We start from the raw sequence: 15,779 nt of genomic DNA, 5'->3' as shown, positions 1-15,779 counted from the left end.
CGTACGTCCGTTTTAATGAACAAGGAACTGCAAAATGTAATAGAGATTGACCTTTGTGGGCATAGTAAATTCCTTCTTCCTTGATAGTGTCTACTTTCAACTCTGTTTACTAGAGAAAGGGAAATGATTTACGTGGAAAAAGCTATGTGAGATGCAAAAACATGTAATAATAAGCTATCCCTAAATTATTGTTATATAATTATTTTGCTATTCTTTTTGCGCAACAATCTATTCAATCGCTATTATTAACGATTGGGATACATAAATCTTTGTTACGCAATTAAAAATTTCCTGGAAATATAAAAAAGAAAAAAAATTGAATGTTATGTATTACTATTGTCATATTGTTACATATGTATATGTACATATTATCCAATATTTAAGAAATTGAGAGTCAGTCAAATCATAATTCCAATTGTAAATTAGTAAAAAAATAACTTTGTTAAAAATTTTATCCAAAATTATTTTTTCTCCTTCCCCTCTCCTCTTTTTCTTTTATCCGAATAAAGATTATTTGGAATGTGAAAAATTTGATATAAATTGTTCTCTTGTCGAAATTGCATCAATTTTTAATAAGTTATTCGGTGACGTTGCTGTTTATAAAATCTCTATCTACGCTTCGCAGCGCATCTTCATCCGAAATCATTATTCCGAAAGCGATCGGCGACCGTTCAGAATGCAATCGGCGGAGGCTACCGACTGGATTCTTGTAAGGACGACGTCAATTAAACCGCATTGCACGCATGACGAGACTTGGTATCGCGCGCGTCCGAGAGACAACACATAGAAGATTCCCTTGAGCTTCAAGTTCAGGGCGCGCGTCTCCCGGTGTTATGTAGCCTAGGCTGGCGAGAGACGTTTGCATCATCGAGTCTTCACCACGAAGGAATTACGGACACGACTGTGAGCAAGAGCCGGTTGCATCACTGAGGATCGTTGCACCTCGTCCTCGGATCGAGCAAGATCACGGATCGTCCTCGAGACACGAGCGCGCAACCTCCTCGATTCTTCCGCACTTCATTCAACGTTTTCTCTGAGTCATTCGTGAATCGTAATTCCACATGCTTGCACAGGAGATCGAAGTGTCGGATCTGATTACCGATTTGCAAATGCACGAAATTACAAATATCTTTACCAACGTAAACTGATAATAATTCTAATTTTCTGTAAAGCTGATTCTGATTTTCTATAAAGCTAATTTACGCACAATGTACGTAACATTCAACCCAACTTTTTATTTTTAATAATTCATTTTTATAATTTGATTGAATTTTTTGTATTTTTCTAAATTTTATGGCATATGTAATGCAAACAATTAGAATATCTATACGTCTATCTATACGTCCTATCTTAACGTCTCAACATTAATAATAGTGAACTAATTTTACATTAATATTAAAAAAAAACAGTTTGATAAGTACATTGCTTAAAGTCTTCATTATCGAAGTTGTAAAACACACAATTATCTTCACCTTCTTATTAATGTTCCTACGAACGACACTTTATACCTCGCAGTATCAATCTTTCTAACGATTTGGCGACACGCTTGTTGATTACATTAACACACACTCATTTAATTACGGTAAGAGTATTAATTATGATTCCTATAGCTTCATCAAACGCGGCATCGTAGCGTAATTTTTCGTTCGAATTATCATCGAATGGATCTCGATGGAGCGTCGTGGATCGTGGATCCTGCCGTCAGGAGAAAATTGGGGCCAGCCAATCAATTAAAACAAACGCACCGTCGGCTAATACGTATCACCTATGTATCGCGAAGTGTCAATATTTCATAAAAGGGCTGTGAAGGCTCGCCCGCTCACGTTCACCTCACGCCGCTTAATGGCTACCTGCACGTCGACGCGATATAAACCAGGCCGCTGGCATTGATCGTTAGATATTTCATAATCTATGTGCGCGCGGGCCTGTTATTTTCCTGCTCCTGATGTAGTAATTAGATTCCGCGACTGCAAACCGCCCATCCGAACCCGTTCGTTCCGGTAGGACGATGATCAGCCGAAAGGGAAACCGTTGATCAGTACCTGTTCGTTTCTCGTACCTGTTTTCCGCGCAATTATTCGTCTTTTTTTTATATCAAACGGTCGTTTTGAAACTTAAAGAGCGTGCACGATCTAAAAGTCGAGAATATACGGTGTGTTGAATATAATCGCCATAAATCGCGCGCCTTACAAATCTAAATGCAGTGGTCTTTTAAAATACAGCATGGAAGTAAATGCAGCAAATTCAACTTTAATCTGTGAATAAATTTCTACTAGTTATAAACATTAGCAGACAGTTATTTATGAGAATAAAAAATAAATGTAAAAAGTATTGCACTTACAGCCTTGGTCAAAAATATTAGGCACCTTATTAACTATTATTTAACGTATTAATTAAAAAATTAATATTTATAGCATTTACGCCGCGGTGAAGCAAATCTTTTGTTTCAAGAATTTTTTAAACTAGCATATAATACCGGTAACCAATAAAAACCAGTACAGATAAAACCATTTCAAATAAATAAAAACTATTATAGGAGCGGCCTTAATATTTTTTACTAAATAAGGAAACTGCTACTGTCACTTCGCATAATAATAACAATATAATAATAAGCCGCGAGTTCACTTCCCGCAATTAACAAAGATAGTTATTCTCTTTCAGCGATTACTATCGATTTCTCGCAATACAATACACAATGAACGAAACACGTGCATGCACGCGATAGATATGCATTGTCGAGAGACGACGGTACGGCTCTGATAGTAGGACCGATCTCTCGTAACGGATTCCACGATAAAATTAATTCGTTTTCAATTTAGATGATCCCCCCCCCCCCTCGGCGCGACTCATGCGAAGGTAGGCAAAGCGTGGATCCCGCAGCGTGCAACATTTTAATTATGCGCCGATGCGTGGGACGAATCGCGCGTGACGCAACGGAGAAACTACGCGATAAAAGCAGCTGCAATTTTCCAAGTCGTATACAAGACACGGCCGCCGCCGCCGCCTTTATGGTTGCGCGACTTTGAGCCGCACGTCGTTGATTAATACGGAATCGAGGCACACATTCGCGCCATGCGATCAATTCTCCGTTTGCGATGATAATAAAGGCGAGATATGCGCGCGTTATCTTCACCCCTAATCGATCTAATGCAATGGAATCAACCGCCGCCGCTCCTAATTGCGATCAAGATGGTATCTAATAATTTCTATTACCTTCCCGTTGATGTGCAAAACTCAAACTTTCAACATTTCACGTTCCGCATATACGACGGCGTGATACATTTTCAGACAATAAAAATTATCGAGATGTATTTCAATAACATGAAAACAATTGACTTATAACAAATATAAACAAAAAGCTTCACATTATCGTATATTTAGAATTAAAGGTGCGCGCGTGCGTTTGCGATATACGCTATTATAAGACGATTACATAGTCGAGGTAGCGTCGTATGCAAGTAGCGTTTCATAAAACTCTCATTAGCCATCGAGCGTGTATCTAATGAATAATTCTAAGCAGTAAATTTTTTCGTTTTTATACGCATTTTTGTAAGTAGAACCGCCCAGACGAAAGACGGTCACAAACACGTGTCTCCCTCCCTTTCCCCTTTTATAATCTTTTTTGCGCTATTTCCTTCACGACGCAATGTTGCAGTTTTTACCATAAGATCAATTTTAAATGAGATGTATGCGAACACCGAACGGTGTTACTGTGGTTCATGCAAATTATGGGATGTAATTATTGCTACACGCGCGTACGGAATGCAACTTGTAAAAGCGTTATTGTGTCAGTTTATGAACGCATTAACCCCTCGGTTCAGTGGAAAAGATTAATCAACGCTCGGCTCGGCTAATTAAATCCCCCTGGAAGCATTTTCGGTGCGTAACAGGAAGCTTTTCGGCAGTAAAGCGGGATTTAATATTCGTACTGAAAATTACATGTTACAAACAAGATTTCGAATACACGAAGCTACGTCTTAATTAGATATAAGCATTCTCGGAAAAGTTCCTTAATTATACGGAATAGCTTAAGTAGCGTTCGCACGGAAGCAAGTCGAGAAATTTTCCGAAACGTGAGCACGTGATATTTAAAATTAAAATCATTTTTTAATATTTAACCTTTCGTTTATTTCTGCATTTTCTAATTTTACCACAATTATCTTTTTCTTTTTAAATTTATCAATAGATGCTTGTAATTCAAGAAAAGCAGACACTTGTACAATACTTTATATAAATATATTTATATTTGTTATTTATATTTGTATAGTCATTTAGAGATGTTTAGGTAATTTTTATATTGCAATATATATTTTCCGCACGCCGATTCTCCATGACATAATTTTCTGAAACGTGAGCACGTGGTATTTAAAATTAAAATCATCTTTAAATATTTAATCTTTGTTTTATTTCTGCATTTTGTAAATAATGATAATTTTATTGCAATTATCTTTTTTTTTTTTAATTTACATCACAAGAAGATTGTAATTCAAGAAAAGCAGACACGTGTATACAAGACTTATTTCTACATTTTTTTGTCATTTATATTTGCTGTAGTCATTTATAGGTGTTTATGTGATTTTTATATTGTAATACATATTTGATCTCTTATTTACGGTATCCAGTTGTAATGTACATCAATATTAAGTCTTTGCTTTCTTCTGCCAAGACAGCGTAGATAATTCTTCGTCAAAATGCGCGAATGTCTTGAGAGACGCTCTACATAAGCCATCTTTGCGTAATAACACGTACGATACAGATGCGTGGGCTCTCGCTGATATATTCGCTTATAGAGCAGTCTAGTGGATAGCTATGCTATTATAGAACCGTGCGTGTAACCATGGAGAAAGTTCGGCGTGCGGCTGCCGAACCATAATGCAATCGACGTTAATGCGCACTAAAAATGGATCGTGTTTATTAGCGTTGCCCCCCTCGCAGCGGAGGTATGCTGCACGCGCGTACTCGTCAGGATCTATTGGAATGAAAGGAACAGCCGCGGATGAATGCCTCGGATACCGGCAGGAAATAACGACGCGGCGTTAATGCGAATTTGTCGGAAACGAATGATAATTTTATCTCTGATCGATGCGGTGGATTGGCCCCGCGCGCAGCCTTTGATTCTTCCGTTCGGCGAGCGATAGATGAAATTGTTAAGCGGCAAGCAGGAAATTAAAGTCCCGTTTACTGTGCCGCGCTGTTTACGCCGCCGTTCGAAAGTGCACGCGGCCTTTTTGTGCTATACACGGCCTGCACTTTTGGAGTCGCGGGTGTCCATTTGGAATAACGAGAGAGAAAGTTGGATGACACAAAGTAACATGTAAACATGCTGAGCTAAATATAAATTCCCCCTCCACGTACTTTAGCGCATCGATCACAAACACAACCGTGATTTGCATTACTTATTGTCAGTTAGATTATTCGGTCCTTAATAACTTTTAGTTGCACCTCGTAAAATTGTAATACAATACTGAAACACGAAAAGGGTTCGCGGAAATAAATTAAAATCGCGTGGTGCGCATTTACTAATTGCGACGCGGATATAATCTCGTAAGAGCAATCATATAGTCACACGGATATCTTTTTGTGTCTTTGGAGAGTTTACATAGCTGACGTAACGCGATGCAAAAATAATAATTGTGCAAAAATAATCTGAACTTACGTATTAATCTTATTATATGCCTTATTATATATATGGATCTTATTAAATGTTTTAGACATACATGTAATAATTATTGAAAATTACATAAATTATTATGAGTTAAATGTTTTATAGCTCTATTAAAGTTAGGAACATACACGTTTTGCTAGAAGATACTTAATGGTTTGAGGTATATAACAGTTTTTTTGGTAAAAAATATTCATAATTTAATTATCATAAATTATCTATTTAAAGAACAATTCCGTTCACACGCGTAAAATTTCCTCCTTTATTCTTAAATTTTTGCGATACTTGTTCTTTTCAAAGCACTTTTTCAAATGTTATATAAGACTGAGACATTATTTATATAGATGAAGTTGAGCATTATAAACTTTAATTGCTGAGGCAGCTTTGAGCATGCTGCATGTCCATGTCGTTTATCCTTCCCCTTCTCTTCGGTAATTAAAATAGAAGTCGGAAAAGGAATTCGCATTTGCTTGAAAAAAACTATGTATCCGTTATGTTGCAAAGAAATAAAGAGCCGTGTCAATGTGATATTTCTAATGGCAATTTTCACACGGTAGTAACTATATGTTCGATAGTTTTATACGTAATCATGCACAATATATTTCCCCGTCGTCCTGTCATTTCATGGCTCGAAACCATTCAACAGCTGGCATATGAGATCCATTAATCTTGCTACGTGATCTACCCGATTCTGATTGATCAAGAACGTTGATGTAACTTTAAAACGTTTGTAAGCTTGCCGGAAAAAGACGTCAATTTATCATCGCGTAATAGATCCCATTATTGTAACTTCACGTTTGCTTGAGTCTATGCGCAACATGTGTCCTATCCTATTCGTAGTCAGCTACGATGAAATTAATTAACAATTTTAATTTGAAAACCAAAAGCTTATTATTCAAAATTTTATTCCGTAGATATATTTATTTAGCCGCGATTATATTTAAATTTATTTAAAATATATTGGCACGCGCGTATCTTTCTTACACGTTACTTAATTAAATTCTTAAAAGAGAAAATTGTAGAAACACGATTTTAAAATACGAACTTGTGGAAAAAATGTTTTGCAACTTTATAAATTCTTCGTATTACTATGCAATCGATTAGTCTAAGTTTAGATAATATATTTCTTAATAACTGAAATGAAATGCATAATAAAACTTTGACCGCATAAAAGCGCAAGTGGAAAGATTTATGCAAGATTTCTACTGAGTATCTTTTAATTATCGATTAATTCAAATTTATTGATTTGCATGTTACTTTATTGTAAGATTTCACGTAAACTGCTTTTAAACAAATGAGAAAAAAACTCGGCATAAACCGTATGCATACCAATTAATTAAAATGTGACAACAGAAACTTGTATGAAAGTAAAAAAATTCCGCGTCTCGTGTTAATTCACGCATGTCCGATCGATGTGTACTTTGATATTAATTAATATCATGGCCGATCTCTCTACGCAAAACAGCAACAAAATACGAGTATTCAAATAGATCTAATCGCGCGCATGTAACTAGTAGAACTTGTACGAATTATAGTTTATATCAGCGTATCCGTTCAGTTATTTTTATCAACTTAAACATAATTTTTTGGCTTGGACATTTTTATTAGGTATTTTAAAATAAGAACGAGAGAAAGAAAGAAAAAAAATTGTTAATAGTTTTGCTTAAATATATAATACGTAAATTTGCGAAACTTAACTGTATTATTTTAATATTCGATAAAATTTTAATCATTCGACAATCATAATAATTGATCTAATTTAATTTTAAATAATCCAATGCAATAATATTATTTTACACTTAGCCAGTTCGTTTTTCATTTTCATATCATTAAGAGTATTTTATGTCTCCAGCGATATAATTAATCATACGCGCAAAAAGTAGAAGCACGTGCTCGTAAATGTGTACATCTTATGTGACACGCAAGGTACTATCGCGATCGGAGTGGTAGACTTGTAGAAAAAGCGATTTACATGTCCAAAGAAAGCATTAATAATATTCCTGTCTACTGGGTGCGAGAAGTAAACGACGTTCACGCGAAAATGGCTCATTAGATTCGCGCGATAATTAACACGGCTGGATGAACATGAGGAGTTTAACGGTGGGACCGCCAGTGTAGCTTTGGATAAGATGCCGTGGAGTGAAAGTATTCGTAATTTCTTTCGTAAATATATCTGGCCACCCAAGAGGGAAGAGAGATAGAGCGTTGCATAAAGATCGCACAGTAGAATTACAATTGTACGAATATTTAATTATCCGCAAATATACGAACATCGTGTAAATTAATATTTAGTTACTGTAAATGTTTTAAATTTATATATACGCAGCATCATGAAAAGGATTTTTAATGCGGATGTATCCTTTTTATAAGGATAACATACAGATATTTTTTCAAATTTTAAAATAATGTCGTGTGAATAATATCTCTTAAATTGTGATCACATGACTAATAATAGAGCAGTAAATTGTTAAATAAATGTAAGTAATTAATTTCACTCACAAATCGTTGTACTGCAGTAATGGTTGCTTTTGGATCGCCACTGCACTGCTGGAACACTTCTGTTGGATCGCCACTGCATTATTGCTGTGATACTTCTGTTAGATCGCCACTGCATTGCTGTAATATTTTTGTTGTATCATCACTGCATTGCCGTTGCCATACAATCCGTTATTACATTACCTAAACATTAAATTACAATATTATAATTAATATTAGATATTTGAATAGAAAGAAATGGAAGTTTTTCTAAATATTATCCGTGTTAAGTATTGAGTGCAGATTTACATATTACTTATATTAAAAATAAGGAATAACTTTTTTACAACAAACATTAATAAATTTAGAACATATATTTGGAATTTATTTTAGATTTTGAAGTTAATCCTCCAAATATTTTTATTAATGTTAATTGAAACAAAAGAGTTTTTTATCTTTTAAAAGTAATACAATTGTCTAATCAAAAATTTTGAATAGCGTACTTTATGATTTTTAAATCCACTTTAGACAACATACAATTCGCGTTAGATTTCAAGATAGAATTCTTATAACTTCATCATGTATTTTGTGTACTTTAATGAGTACCTATTTTATCCGTATATATATAAAATATCTCATTTTATTCTCTATTCTCATTTGAAATATCTCATTTACTCATTCTACTCCCATTTTCATATTGCATATGATATATGAAACTATATATGTATATGATTCTAACCTAATTAAATAATGACGCGATTTGCAAATCGTCTAAAGCGAGTGTTAAATATAAATCATCAATATTATTTCGGTGTACAGGAAATTATGACAATAATATTATAATAAATATATTAATACAATAAAATTATGACATAAGAATTATCTGTGCATTTCTCGCGTGGAATATAAAACTCTAATCGTACTCATAGAATATCGTTCCCGTCCGTCGCGGGAACTAGTCGACGATGTCGGACGCGTCTCAACGATCCCGTGTCAAATGGATCAGCGACTATGTCCGCGCTATCTCGCGTAATAAACAAAGCGCTCCTGTTCCGAGATTTAACTCACCTTGTCCCGCGCGGCAACCTTGTGTGCTTTTCCAAAATAGTTTTCCGCCGAGTGTCGTTCCGCCCGTATCGCGCGAGCTGGTCGCGGTGACCTCGGGACGCTCACGCGTCGCGTCGCGGCGTTCCCGTGTTCGGCGGCTGTTTACGCTGCCCCCCCCCCTCCCCGCGCGCTATCTAGCTCGTCGCGCTCGCTCGCCTAATTCCTTTTGTCTTGCCCGGCTTGCCCCGCGCGGCGCGACCTTGTGCCTTTCCGAAATAGTTTTTCCGTCGGATAGGCGTACGGATTTTCCTGTCGTAAGAGCAGCTGTCCAAAATCTTCCGTACCTCCTCCGATCGTTCGTGTCGTATATACGCAATTATAATGCCAAGACGGAATTCGTCGTCAAGTGCACGCGACAGCTGGTCGGTAGTCTGCAGATGAATATTGCAGTGAATTTGTTAATAATTGACAACGATTATTTTGTGTAGTTGTATGACACTTGTCTTACGTTCAATGTATATTACATATTCGGTATACGATCGATGATCTGGTTCAACATGTGAACGCCGCGCCGGCCGCGTCAATTATTGATGACACACGACAGCCATATATATATATATTTGACTCGCATAGTAGGAAATTCGAACAGGAACGGAATCGGGACTGGAATCGGACCGCGTGGGTCGCAGTAGCCGGCATAGCCCAGCGGACCGAGCGGATTTGGAATACTTGGCGCTTTCGCGTCGCGTCCGCGGCGTCTTGACGTATGTCTACGGCGTGATTGTTTACACGGCGTCGGGACGCGCGAGAGGATCGGACCGAGGCGCGGATTTCGTTGTGATCGAGCATCGTGAGCGTCGGAGGAGGGAAATTAGTCGATTTCTGCGATTGATGCTACGGGAATGGCATGCGCTCCGTTCATAATCACATCGCACGTTACGAAGTTTTGGTTATGTTATGAAGAGGTTGATTCGCATTACTTGTCTCGTCAGGCGAGTTAAGATCTTAAGAATTGAGAATAATTATCGTACGAGATAAGCGTGTATCAGGAATATCGAGAAAAGAATATCTGGCGGCCGGCGTATAGATACACTTTGTCACTTGGTGCGACAGTTCCAGCTTCGAGCTATAACCTTTGAATTCCGCGCAGTCGTAGCATTGCTTGCATATATGTTGCTTGCATGATCAAATTCCGATAGATAATTGATCGCAAGTCAATTGAAATATGTATATGTAGAGCGTACGTGAGATAATTGACAGGATTTATACACGTAGCGTGTAATCAGTAAGATTTAATATTTATTTATTTGCTATAATAATTGACGATTATTTTCTGCATTAGCCGCACAATAATTTGTGTTTACCACTGTAGAATTAATTGTCGTAGACAACGCGATATACTTATAGTTAATGTTATTGTGAGCGTTTAGGTTTTGTTATTTGTATCGAGCAATAATAACTGGCGATGCTCGCGATATAAATAGTCTAATAGTTGCATTAATCGTTTGCTAATTGTTCTGTTAAATTAAGAGCGCGAAAGTAATTGTCGTAAATACTGATTATTGTGTTATGCGTGCATGAGTTCGTCGGAAAATAGGATACCAATTGACAGTAATCGCAATTATTTTTCTCAATTGTTAGTCGCGATCATTACATTAATTGTAGTTATTCTGCAGATCAAAAAGTATGAATGAAGTAGTTAACTTTCTGATTGTCACATTTGTAAGATTATGCGCATGAATTTACTGAAAATACATTGTAATGATTGGTAATAATCACGATGATTTTCTATGATCACTATAGTTGTTCCGTAAACGGAAAATTATTGTAGTCAATGCTACGATTGCTACAGTTAAAAATTACTCGTCTCATTATAGAATCTCAGCTGGAATTATATAGCTTTAAATTAGATAAAAATATTGAATGAAAATAGGCTTGTAAAATCATAAAGTCGGAAAAAATAATAGACCGTGATATTATGCATAAATATTATTTACACGGAGAGAATTTTATTTTAAAATTTATCCTGAAAATCATATTAATTATAGGACAACATAGTATGTATTTCGACGAATTTGATGTGATTTGCACTATTTTTTTCAATATATACTACAATAAATTTACTGTAGTGCACAGTAAAATTTGTCGAAATACTATGTTGTCCCACGATTAACATGATTTTCATGGGATAAATTTTAAGAGGAAGTTTTCTCTGTGTACGATATATTGCATTACAGCAGTACAATAATTTTGTTGGGAAATTTTATTCAACTATAATATTATTCGTACCATAATACTGCTCTTTGCTGTTTATTCTAAAGACTATCTCAAATTACGTAATATTACTGAATAGAAATTTTACACGAATAATAATATCGCGAATAAATAAATCGCGAGAATCAAATAGAGAACACAGGATATAAATCGTATCGAGAGTGCCGAATTAAGTATCGGGCGTTAACAATCGTGATCAGTGCAATTTACAACATAAAATTTTTGTGAGTGAGTAATTTGTGAAGTTCGAGTAAATTTGTCATCAACGAAGGAGCTGGCAGAATTGCAGCGGCGACAATGGGTGAATAAATTTTTATTAGATTTGCTTAATGTGTAATGTATTTAATTATTAATTTCGTTATTCCGAATCATTCGCGTATTTTGAGTTATTCTTATTATTCTTATTGCACTCTTATAATTTGATAGATAGAATATTAAAAATAAAATGGTTGTTATTGTGATAGAATTTTGAATAATAATATAAAATCACAAAGACATATGAGAATTAATATCTGAAATGTTAAGACATATAAGATGTATAAAACATGTACGTATCCTATATGAACTTGACTGTATCTGTCAAAGGATGAGAGGCGAGAAAAATAATTACTAATTAATGATCATTAATTTATTAATAGATGCAGCTAAAATGATGGCAGAGACACTTTCTCATCGGAGTGGTGAGTGATATTACAATACATTCTTTACCAATTCAATACATTGATACGAATGGTTGCAATGATTTGCTACATCAGAAATTGTACATCAGAATGAAATTCCCAATTTTTAAACAAATTAATTTATTTAATATAAGGATTAAAAAAAAAGCTGCATAAATATCAATATTTTTTTCTGAATATTTACAGGTATTTTATTCAATTTTTTGAAATATATTATTATAAAATTATGTATTTTATTTATATATTTTTATCTTTTACTTTTTTAACTTAATTATGTAATGTTATTAATATTGATATTCACTTTTTCTTTTCTTACTTATATTTTTAAAATTATATAATTATAGTAGATTTGATTTAGTTTTATAAATTTACGATAAAAAATTTTACATATAAATGAAACAAACGATATATATGTTTTTGAATTGATTTAAGAATTTTTTAAATTGATATTTTTAAAAGATATTACAAATCACAGTTATATCATGCAATTAAAAACGCTAGTTACAGTTTTAATTGGTATCTTCTTAAGTGCATTAATTAATTGCGATTATGTTGTAGACAGAACTTATTTCACAATTGGTGAAACGCTCTGATGTAGCAATAACCATCTTTTACTTAATGTTCAGTGACGTGAATGATTCGATTGAACAAAGTAGGAAAAGAGAAGCAATCCGCTTAATTAAACTATTCGTCGAATGTTAACGATGTTTAGGTTGATGTTGAAATAGAAAGAAAGACTTTCGAATTGTAGTAGAAAGATCACGCTAAATGACCAATGTATTCAATACAAATTGTCTGTGTTATTTTCACATAATAATTATTTTACTATCGATGTCATAATTACAAACAACGGTCTGAAATGGCGCAAAATCATAAAACGGATCAATTTTACCGCGTCAGTCTCGCAGCGGCATCACTGAACCGTAGATGTACCTAATTTTGCCTCTCTCTAATAGTCCATATAAAATTAATTCTTCATGGATTCTAACGTGATTTGGTTGTTGTGTAAATATTACGGATATCGCGTATTTCCGCAGCTATATCGATGTGTAGAAACTTTTATTTAGAATTCTACTGACGTATCGAAAGAGCAGGAAACTTACGTATTTATATTTAATTAAATTGGAAGTTAGAAATAACGGGAAACGCGAAAGTCGATAAATTCCAGTTTAACGAATTAAGTTTTAACGAATTGGCCGCGCGCCGGAAATAAATATGCGTCAAACATCACGTCACGTCTGATGAATAATCCTTTCTCTCGCAGCCTTTAATTTAGTGTCGAATTCTGGGTGAGTCGGAAATAGTCCTGAGCATTTCGACTCACGTGTATCACGTCACGCTATCATTAACTTGTCCTTTCTTTCGCCCAGTTTTTTTTTTTAACAGAATATAGACTTGAGAAAGGGATTAAAGTATGACGACGTAAAATAATTTTATTATTTTTAATAAACGACAGCTTTTGAGATCTGCACGCGATTTATCAATATTATAAAAAGTTTATTTATAGCTAAAATACAAGCAGTTGCCTAACAAATTTTTATATTTGTGATGCACACATTTTGAAGAATGTTTTTATCACTTTACATTCATATTTTTTATAAATATGTACATTCATATCTTTAATTAAATGTATAAATATAATATGTGATGAAAATATTCTCTTGTATGTATGTATTGGAAAATATAAAAATTTATTTCTAATACAAGTTTCAGTACTGTGAATGAAAAAAAAAGAGTATATAGTAATTACGTGTGTGATGAAGCGATGTTGTCTTCAAAATTATTGCTTCCTTATAGAACATATCTTTTTAGTAAGCTCTTATTACGCCCCAATTGAATGTACATGATCTCACTTTACTTGTACAATGTTAAAATTATCCGCCACAACTTGGTTCTTGCTCGCCAGTGGATCCGATTTCAAGTGGCGAGCGGGACCAGTCGGTCGAGTTTAGTCGTGAATCACATTTGAGAGTGGTCATTCGACCGGTTAGACGCAGCGATCCGTCTGTAGCATGCTCCGTTGGTCCGGTGGTATGGTGAAAGGAGTTTGCGCGGCTTTTAACGCCCGCGCGTTCCAACGAATTTGCCCGCGATCTAGTGTACGGTTGATAGGCATTCGGTAGCATAACACATCAGGATTGTGTTTTCGCGTACGTGCAAATGCACCACTAGCAATGTATATTAAACTTTCAATTAACTCTTTCGATTAAATCGGCGCGCGTTAGGCGTCGCGATGCTTTCAGAACCTGAAGTTAAAGAGACAAATAGGATTCCATCCGGTGCGTTTAGATCTTTGCGTATATTATTAACGAGCAGTGTAACAAAATAAAATTCAGAATTTTATTTTTATTGTAATAAATTGTGTCTCACCGTCGGAAAGTAATACGATATACAGCGGATACATTTTTTTGTGATAAGAACGATTTGCGCCAGTGAAACCCATGGTCAATTGCATCAAATATTCATTAATTTATAATAAATGCATATGACTATAATGAATTGTCGATTCGGTCGCATATTCCGACCTAAACAGCGGATATATTTTATTGTAAAAGCGACGCGCAATAAATTACATTAAATATACTAATTTACAATAACAAATGTTGCTGCTCTTGGTACAAGTCCAGCCTTCGTCGGCATAATAACTAGGACTCTGTACGGCCCTGAGTAACACCTTATATCGGTTACCATCAGTGAATGCCGTCTTCGAAGGACACGCTCGGTTACAGCCGGTGCCTTGTGGATGTTGTTACATACGATACTGCGAATATCCGTTACCGCGCGGAGTAAACGTCACGTCACGTCGCGCAAGTCATCGGCTGGAAAGCGCCCCGGGTACAGATCACCCAGAGTGATTCCTCAGGCAGGCGCTTGTGCGAGCCGAGGTCCGGACTTTCACGGATAGCGTGCGATCGGTGCACGTGCTGGGCGCATATAGTTTTCCTTTCTAATACGTCGGTTAACATTAGAGTTTACGATCCCGGAATTTAGTTTTCCGCACGGGACTTCGGCCGATCGTATCACGAGGAGGATATGAATTCCGTTTTCTTTCCTTCTTCTCTCATTTAATGAGACGACTTCCATCATAGATTCTTATTTAATAAATAGATAAAAGCAACTTTTTCGTTACATTGCAAAGAAATATTTTTACTCTAAAAACTTCATCGTATCACCATGAAGATTGATAATTCCATCTGTATTAATAAATATAATTAGCGAATTCTTTTCTATGTAAATTTACTTTCTTATTGTGAACACGTTATGAATTCGTGCAATCTCCTTGTCCGGGTTTACTTCAGCCTTATTTCTCAAATCTAAGAAAGCGTTTAATTACAACATCAAGACATATAATTAAATGAAATGAGATAAACAGAAATTGAACAAGATAATATAAATTTTTACAAGTCATTCACGGCACAATGAAACAGTGCGATGAAAATTTATCTGAAGCCACTAATTTTGTTATAATTTAGACAAAATTAATAAAATAACTTATATTAATTATTTTTAAGTTATTAAAACCATACGGAGAGAATTTTTTTTTAATTTACCCTGCAAATCATGTAAATTGTGGGACAATATAGTATTTAGGCAAATTTTATTGTGCACTACAATAAATTTTACAGTAGTAAAATACAGTA

At 35.1% G+C, this 15,779-nt stretch overlaps 1 long non-coding RNA gene across 1 annotated transcript in view; it reads left to right on the top strand.

Moving 5' to 3' along the window:
* The first annotated feature begins 11,340 nt into the window (after positions 1-11,340).
* Positions 11,341-15,779, top strand: part of LOC105452150 — a 184,015-nt gene continuing 179,576 nt past the window's right edge. Inside the window, exons 1-2 of the long non-coding RNA XR_974685.1 lie at positions 11,341-11,759; positions 12,097-12,138. This is a non-coding gene — a long non-coding RNA (uncharacterized LOC105452150). The remainder of the gene's footprint in view (positions 11,760-12,096; positions 12,139-15,779) is intronic.

This window comes from Wasmannia auropunctata, unplaced genomic scaffold (genome assembly GCF_000956235.1).
Source record: "Wasmannia auropunctata unplaced genomic scaffold, wasmannia.A_1.0 LD336037.1, whole genome shotgun sequence".
In the NCBI taxonomy this organism is placed as follows: domain Eukaryota; kingdom Metazoa; phylum Arthropoda; class Insecta; order Hymenoptera; family Formicidae; genus Wasmannia; species Wasmannia auropunctata.
The sequence above is the reverse complement of the archived record's forward strand: the minus strand, read 5'-3'. Positions and strand labels throughout refer to the sequence as shown.